The sequence below is a fragment of the Epinephelus fuscoguttatus genome, linkage group LG15, assembly GCF_011397635.1.
Source record: "Epinephelus fuscoguttatus linkage group LG15, E.fuscoguttatus.final_Chr_v1".
Classification (NCBI taxonomy): Eukaryota; Metazoa; Chordata; class Actinopteri; order Perciformes; family Serranidae; genus Epinephelus; species Epinephelus fuscoguttatus.
Window position 1 is genome coordinate 18,566,905 of NC_064766.1, and position 9,858 is coordinate 18,576,762.

Below are 9,858 nucleotides of genomic sequence, written 5' to 3' on the forward strand. Positions count from 1 at the left end.
ATAGTATAGTATGTGGTCATGAACCATGAAAAAAAGAGTCATAGTATAGTATGTTGTCATGAACCGTGAAAAAAAGTCATAGTATAGTATGTGGTCATAAACCGTGAAAAAAAGAGTCATAGTATAGTATGTTGTCAAAAACCATGAAAAAAAAGTCATAGTATAGTATGTCATCAAAAACCATGAAAAAAAGTCATAGTATAGTATGTCGTCATGAACCATGAAAAAAGTCATAGTATAGTATGTGGTCATGAACCATGAAAAAAAGAGTCATAGTATAGTATGTTGTCATGAACCGTGAAAAAAAGTCATAGTATAGTATGTGGTCATAAACCGTGAAAAAAAGAGTCATAGTATAGTATGTTGTCATGAACCGTGAAAAAAAGAGTCATAGTATAGTATGTGGTCATGAACCGTGAAAAAAAGAGTCATAGTATAGTATGTGGTCAAAAACCATTAGAGTCACAGTATAGTATGTCATAAAAATCTAATAAAAAAGGCATTACATAAAAATGCCAGTATGTCAAAAAAATGATCATTTTAAACTTTAATACGTTTTAGGATCCCTCAGACAGCCTGCAAAATGCATGTTTGCTGCACAATGCATGCTGAGATCTTAACATGCTGACACTGGATGACAACTGGATGAAGAATAGTTGCTACCTTGGTAGCAATCTGGAAATCCATCAGTTAAAAAAAAAAAAAAAAAAAAACTTTTTTTTTTCTTCCTCTACAATGTAAATTGCAGAATCTTGAGAGATTACCTTGGTAATGACTAATGGGGATCCAAATAAATAAAAACAACACTCCCCAGGCTGATTATCAACTGCACTCCCAGCTTTGGTAGTAAATACAGTCAGACCTTCTGAAAAAATACATCTTCACAGTACAAGCAAAAAAAAAAAAAAAAAAAAAAAAAAAAAAAAAGATTGCACTACCCCTGCCTCGAAAGTTCCCCATTTCAGGCCAATTATCATACAGTGACACTGTCAACATTTAGATCATTTCAAAATACAACAGCTACAAAAATGTTTCTTTTTCTGAGACAGCACCGACCAAATTATATAAACCAAACAACATGCTGCGTCATTCCAACGAGTTCAGCTCCATTTATTCTTGCACAATAGAGATGTTTGGTGTGATATCTTGATTCCCATTCTTCACAGTCAAATGAGTTGCTCACAGGTATCACATGACATAATGGCATAACTACATAATGTTGCTTTAACAAAAGCGATAATTGGCTGTGCTGCTGAAGAGTCTACAGCACATGCAAATTGACAGTAATTACCTTTTCTCTCCTGCTTTTTGTCATTTTATCACTGGTGAGTATGAAGGAACAGATTATAATTATGATGGTGAGGGATACAAACTGTGGGATAGATTTAACAAAACAGATTCTTTTTCTTCGATTTGAAAACTGCAGCAGCAACAAAATCAGTTTCTTGCTGTAGTGATGTGAATGCTACCCTGGAAATTCAGAGTTCTCATGAGAGCACAATTTAAAATCTGCTCAGCGAGTCACTCTGGCAATCAGTAATGATGCTCATTACCTATGCCCATGAAACTGAGCTGCACCAATCACATCAGTGTATCCGATAAAGGTGGGCCAGAGGCGAGCTAAACAGATGACGACAGTGCTGTGACGACGAAGTCCGGAATCAGTCAGTATACATTGCAAGATGGCTACGGATGAACACCAGTTGTTTGAAATGGCTTTGGCTGCTACAATGAACGAGTTAGACTTGACTTTTTCTCTAAAAGAGGAACAGAAGACGGCGCTCGAGTCTTTCCTTTGCAAGAAGGACGTTTTTGCTGTTTTGCCGACCGGATACGGCAAGAGTCTAATCTACCAGTTAGCTCCGCTGGTAGCTAAGCATATACGTCACCCAGTGTATTGTTCTGATTGGTTGTAGTGTTATCCAATTGCGTGCAGTGATATTTATAAATGCATGCTTGGTGCCGCCCCTTGAGTTGGGCCATTTTCATTACTCATGGCCAGACCCTAAATCTTTCTAGATTTGGGTCTGGATTTCCAGGCTAGGTGAATGCAATATATGTTAGGAATTTTATTTTGAACAGTTTAAGCATTACGTATTAGCCTAGCATTACAGTAAAAAGGCAAATCTAAAAATAAAAATCATCTCAACATTAAAGTGGCTGTATGCGGTAGGAAAATATTCAATACAAGTCAGAGAATTTTTTCCCTTGCCAATAAATATTCCAGCTGCAGAGGATTCTGGCTTTCAACACTCACTTTTGACAAAACAACAGTGACAAAACAATAACACAAATGTCTATATAATAAAAAAAACTTGCTCTAATGCTCAAACAACTTCTAAATGTTTATGATCATTGTTCCATTAACAATGTCACCAACACTCCTCCAGAAATCTCATAACAACTCCATAAACATGTCTGGCAGCCTTTATATACAGTAATAAAGTGTTATTACAGTGTCAAACGTGGCAACGTACTGTTGCCTGCTGTAAAATATTTATGCCTCCTTGGCTAATGTCAAACTGTCAGGAAAGAAATCCTTAATTCATCAGTTACAGTTCAGAAGCAGAGCATCAGTTACAAACATGCAAAAAGTTTGAAGCATGTTCACTTTTGCAGTGTCCAAAAAAAAAAAAGATTCCAAGAGATATTGGATTTTTAAAGGCCTTAATGATAACAATATTTTGGAACAGGAAAAAGCAGCACAACAAAACGTGAACATCAAACTGACCGTACATAATCTAGGTGGGGGTGATCTTTCAACCTGAGGTTCTCAGGTAAACGGTGACAACATCTTGACTTCCTGTATGAAGCTTCTATTAAAAAAAAGGAATCCGAGATTGGCAGTGCTTCTGTTTCTTCAATTTGAAATATGTATTACATCAATTTTGAGTATTTTGAAATTAGTGTTTGTCAGGACTGTTATTTGTAACAAGACACTTAAGAGTTGAATAATTTTGTGTTTTTAAAGTACTCAAAGTACTTTCTCCATGATTCATAAAACATTTTCTTCAAAAAACAAGACCTAAAACTTAATATATGGTTGGACTGTGAATGAAATGCTACAGGGCTTTTAATTTGGTGGTGGCATTCACTCAGTCTTGGTGTCAGGGACTCTCGTTCTAGCCACTAGAAATTGCCACAATCTCTGTTCAGGGGAAAGCTAGTGTGTACTCTCTTGTCTGCAAAATCTTGAGTAATTGATTATAATTAATTCATTTCAAAACCTTGAATTACATTTTGATTGAAAAATATTTAGGCCAACACGAGGTTTGATTATTTTGAAGCCCTTTCTGAGGATCTACGGCAGGATCTGAGAGAACACTTGCTGATCGACCTTGAATCATGCCTTAGGTTGTCTTATGATACCATTATCTTTGTGCTAATTATTAAATTACAAGTATAAGTAAAGTACTTTAAATTGCCCAAGCCTGGCTTTATAATGAGTTTGTCACATGTACAGCTAGGCACTCAGCAATTTTTTGATGTCATGAAGAGAACAATCTTTATTTGCTGCTTTTCCAAGCAGTTCTCTGCACTGCCACAAATTGTATTGGTAGTGATCTTTTCCCCAAAGTTGATATTGATATTTGATATTTATTTCAAACAATAAAAACCTATTGTCATTGTCATATTGTTAACCTATTGTATACAGTACCTCACATAAGTGAGTACACCCCTCCCATTTTTGCAAATATTTCATTATATCTTTTCATGGGACAACACTATAGAAATGACACTTTGATATAACTTAAAGTAGTCAGTGTACAGCTTGTATAGTAGTATAGATTTACCTCCCTCTGAAAATTACTCAAAACACAGCCATCAACATCTAAACAGCTGGCAACATAAGTGAGTACACCCCACAGTGAACATGTCCAAATTGTGCCTAAAGTGTCAATATTTTGTGTGCCAAACATTATTATCTAGCACTGCCTTAACCCTTTTGGGCATGGAATTCACCAGAGCTCACAGCTTGCTTCAGGAATCCTCTCCCACTCCTCCATGATGACATCACGGAGCAGATGATGTGAAGACACCTTGCGCTCCTCCACTTTCAGCTTGAGGATGGCCCACAGGTGCACAGGTGAGTTTAGGGCTGGATACATACTTGGCCAGTCCATCACCTTCACCTTCAGCTTCCTCAGCAAGGCAGTTGTCATCTTCTAGGTGTGTTTTGGGTCATTATCTGAGGACGGCAATGAGCTGAAACACGTTCGTTTATCTGCTGCTGTGCAGTTTATTCAGTTAAAAGTGTTACACTTATAAGTGAGTGCTGTCAGGTTTTGTACTTTTCTGTGATTTTTTGTACCGGCACCCGATTGCTTTTTTGAGACTTTTTGAGTGAGCACGCCAAGTCTGCTGATTTCTTTTTATAGATTAACCTATATTATATTATAACCTATTAACATAACTTTTTTAAATATACCATTGTTATTACCTCTTAACTTTGTCACACAAAAATAACCCATGTATATCTACATAATATTAATTACCAAATATCTCAGTATATAATATGAAATACCAATTATCCGTGACTTACAAGTGTAAACTATTCTAAATTAGGGCTGCTACGATTAATAGACTAATCGATGACTAATCGACTATTAAAAAAATTGGTGACTATTTTAGTAGTCAACTAATCGGTTGGAGTCATTTTCATAGAAAAGTACTATAAAAGTACCCCAAAAAACTCTTATTATAGCTTCTTACGTTCAATATTGGCAGCTTTACACACTCTCTCATGACGGCGAACTAAAACCCTTTTGGCATGAGTACGAAACAACACCACAACAACAGACATTAGATTTCATAATTTTGGGGTTTGGGAGAGACAGACCGACATTTTTCAATATTTTAACACATTTTTCGATAAAATGATTAGTCGACTAATCGAAGAAATAATTGTCAGATTAGTTGACAATGAAAATAATTGTTAGTTGCAGCCCTAGTCTAAATATTACTGACTTCAAGAATATTGCTGGGCTACCTGGGGATTCGAATACCTAAAGATCTATCCAAGATCTATGAAAGCAACTATGGTCCCATAAATAAAAACATCAAGTCAAATACTGACAGACGGTCTCAGCTGCCTTTAGACATGCACAATAGGATAGAAACAATAAAAATTAACCTACTTCCTCAACTCTTATATCTTTTTCAATCCGTGCCAATAATGGTTACACCAATGCAATTTAACGAATGGGATAAGTGGATCTCAAGATTCATATGGGGGGGGTAGAAAGCCAAGGATTCAATTCAAAACATTGCAACTGTCTAAAGAGAAAGGGGGTAGATCATTACCATGCTTAGCAGACTACTATAAGGCAGCGCAATTAAGACCACTGGCATGCTGCTGTAACCCAAATTATACAGCAAAATAGAAGGATTTGGAAACTTCACAATTAGATAAACCGTTACAATCTATACTGGGTAGTAAAATACTGTATGAGCAGCATTCTAGTGGCCTGAATCAATGGTCTAAAGTTTGCCTTCAAATTTGGTTTAAGGAGTGAAAATCACCATTACTTGAAAGACAGTCTAAACTGCTGAGATGGGTTGCTTTTGACCCCGAATTCAAACCCGCTAGGATTGACAGGAGGTTTAAACACTGGTATAGAAGGGGAATCACTTCTTACTGTTCAATTTCATTGAAGGGAGAATTTGATAGTTTTCAGAAAATTTCGGATACATGTGGTTTAGAAAAACTGGATTTCTTGAGGTATCTTCAAATCAGGACTTTTTAATGATGAGATAAAACCAACAGAGGAATGTGAGACTAACTTAACTGACATATTTATTGACACGTACAAAAATACTGGGAAAAATGGATTATGTTTGTGACCACAAGAGATGATACCTGAGCCATTACTGTATGAACTGACTTGTATCTCCATCAGTATAACGTATGTATGAATGTGTAGGTGACCAACTGTTTGTTCTATGGTTTGTTGGTTTTTTTATGCTGTATGTTGTGTTTGTTCTTTCTATAAAAATAAAGTACAAAAACAAAAAAGAATATTGCTGGGCGAGTCCAGCCTCAAAAGTCATGTAAACACATAAAATGAAGAACAACACAGTAGTAGTAGTAGTAGTAGTATTAAACGCCCAGTCCCTTTTACTAGCCTGGTGTGGCTACACATTTTGACAAATAAAGACCTGTCTTAATTAGAGGCTTGGTCTGGTTGCCAAGCTGCTCATTGTTTTTTTTTTTGTTTTTTTTTACAGAAGTTCTTCAGATGTATAAAACCAGGTTGTTGGCAAACTCAAACTATGTGTCCATTCCTTGATTACCCTCTAAGTTATTCATATTCCTCAAGTCCATGAGGGTCCTCATATCAAGAGGATAAAAACAGTTTTTCATAATAATTCATCCAAGTTGTATTGTTTTAACAAAAAGTGGTGTTGTGTCAGTATGCCGGGTGCCGTAATCCTCAAGTGCATTCACTTACTCTCTCTGATGTGCTGTCTGTCGGAGCTACATCAAATAAATGATTCATAATTGATATATTATCTGAAGCCTAATTTTCAAACAAGTAACAGTCATACTGGTTTAAATAAACAATTTGATTGTGTTTCCTTTTTTTGCTGAGCGACAGTTTTGTGTGAAAGGAATTAAAGGGCAAATATAGGCCTGTTGAGTTCAGTGACTTAAGCAAATACTAGCCTGGGCTATTAATTGAAGTTTTAAGGTACATGAAGTGACCTGTTTTGTCTGTAGCTGCACTCACTGATCATTTAACACAACTCTTCCCTCTTCAGCTCCAGTCGGTGATCTGCTTTCTTACGTAACTGGTGGAGGCTGCACAGCCATTGGCCTCTATCAGAGCCAAGTTCTGCCGATAATGACAGTTTGTAAAATGTCCCATTGGACAAAATCTGTAAACCTTTTATTTATTTTGGATCCATCTTTGACTCAGTACAGCAATACAAAGTCTACTGAGCTCAGAATATGTTCCATGCTTGCTCTATGTATTGAGAATATTGGTAATGAAAAAAAAAATCTCTATTTTCATTGGTAACTACAATACTCACATAGATAAGCCTCTAACTCACCGCCTTGTCAACCTCCCAACTCTCAACAGAAAACAACATATGAGTTATGTGACGTCTGTTTACTTTTGGCTTTCTGAGATTGTTTTCATTCTGCTGTGTGAATCATAACATCTGTTAGCAGAGCTCCGCGTGAACTTCTTAAACCTGAATACTGTCATCATGTTTTGGTCAGTGGAGGCACATATGGTGATGAGTAATCATTAACTTTGCGTGCCTGACAATTTGGCTCGGGCTAATGGCCGATCTTCACATTTGTTTTTTTTCTCATTTTTCAAAATTAACACGGGGCCTGTTTTTCATCTGTGAAGGCATAACAGCATGTTTTGATGTTATGTGAAAATGGCTGCAGAATCAACACAAGGAAAGGAAAGGAAAACAAGGCTGCGGTCCAGTGAAAGGATGTTTGCTGGGGTAAGGGGCTGCTTGCTTACTCTAATCTCATCCAGTCCAAACTCATGCCTAAACCCAGCTAGTCACAGCCGATCTGTTCGAACGCCCACTGTGGACAACATGCCTACATTATTCTGTCAAAACTCCAGGGCTGCCGTGGGCTGCAGTCACATCTGATGAGGCTGTTTCCAAAGAAAGGAGAAGTGGAACTGCTAAATCTTCCACTATTCTTACACATTTTCTCTACCCATTTAATCCTTTCCAGGGTCATGAAGGGCTGGACCCCACCACAGCATGAATTAAGCCAGAGGACAAGAAAGCATCCTGGAAAGTTTCCACTTCTTCTGACGACTAACATGGAGAGACAGACAATCACATTTCGGGCAATGGGCAATTCTTCTTATTTAAATCAGAAAAAACACCAAAAAAAGCCCTTGTACAAAACAAAAAACTAAATAAGTCATACACTGAGCCACCTCACCACTCTTATTCTCTTATCACTGTACAGTGTTGTTACTTAATCTCCCTTAATACATCTATATTTTCATTAAGCTCTTTTGACACTTTACTGTAGTATCTTGATACAGCTAATTTTCATTATTTTCACATGAAAGCACTGTGTGATTACTAACTTCTAATCTTCTATTAAACCAATAATCTGGCATTTTAACACAAGCAGTATTCTAGTTTTTATATTTTTTCAATGTTCACTCGGGCTGGTTTTGTTTAAAAAAATATCAAATGCAAATGTTGGCTAGAGGTGATACTGTGCTAAGGCATGAAATCAAAATTAAATTAAGTGTTGATTCTGTTTTGTACTCTCTTTGTAACATCCAAAAATGAAGTAAAATAGAGATGGCATGGGTCTGGTCCTATCCATCACTAAGGCAAATGCAAAGTGCACAGGTAAATACACCAACTGATTACAAATTGAAATTTGCAGTCAGTTACTCTACATCAAAATAAATTTTCACCACATTCAAGTTATCCGCAGAAAATTGTAGTGAGCTAAGCTACAACAAAATGACAATTTGTTTTACTGTACGTCAGCATTTTCTCAGTGATCAGAAAAACTGCCCAACAAATAGGCAGGCGAAAAAATGTTTAGTTAAACTGTTATTATAAAATAAAGATATTCTGACAGTCACATAAACTCAGTTTTATTATCCTTACTTTCATCCAGACCTCCACAGAACAAAGTCCACCACACTTAAGAGCTTTTCCTGGAAAAAATAGCTTGTAACTTTTGTGGACGCTACCACACTACTCGGTCAATTAATCAACTTCGCTACCGAAAGCTATTTGACTCAGAAAGTAGCGACGTTGCTACCACGCTACTGAGAAATGTAGTTAAGTTAGTAACATTCCTACTTGTAATGACGCTATTTGTAGTGGTGGCTGCATGAACAATGTATTTTGGCCACTTAAAAAAAGAATCAATATCAATTTAAGTATACTCTATATTTGGAATATTTTCACTGCTCTATCTCACACACTTACCAATCGAGGTAGCGGTACCAGCAACTCCCGTGGTCTGCAAGGTAAAATTACTGTTTTTGTGAATCAAGTCTGACAGTGACAGTTCCCCACTGAATGGAACTGTCTGATGGTAAGGTAAAGGGGTGAAAATATTCTAAATATAGCATGCACTTAAACTGATAGTTACTGTAAACAAATATTGTGATTCGGTCTCTTACGTTAGCTAAAAGATGTAGCTAGCTTAGTTGAATAGCATAGTATTGCAGCTAATTGAGAGAGTTGGTTATTGTACATTACATCCGTGTTTTTCTATGTACCTTTATTTGGTCGTCTATTCATGGCCATTAAAAACTGCAATTTGGTAACTGCCAATTTAACATTAAAGATATAGAGGGAATCACCTTGTTGTTTACAAATACTTCCGGGTAGAAAACCAGCAGAGTTTAGCTATATAATGTTATAGACTAAGTTAGACTAGTCTGATGTTTGTAAAGTCTATAAACACAATGATTGAACAAACATTACTATTTCTGTGTGCACGTTTTGTAAACATGGTTATCGTAGATTAGCTGGGCTAACCGTTAGCTGTTAGCCGTTAGCGGTGTCTGTAATAAGTAAGTAACTCAATAAACGGTCCGTGAAAAAAATATTTTTTCCAGCGGATATCTTAGTTACAACATGATTGAGCTAGCAAAGCAGTTTTGTGTTGCTATGTGTGGTATTTATTCAGTTTTGGGAAATCACAATGTCTAGAAAACATCAGTGGCTGCAGCTGATAAGGACAGCTAACAGCAGCAGCAAAGCTAACATCAGGACGTCATCTGTTAAAAGCCTCCCGTTGTCGGATACGACATGAAACTACTCCAGTTAGCTCAAGTCCATTGTGTGATCCATGTACTGTTTTCTTTTTTTTTTTTACTGTAACTGAAACAC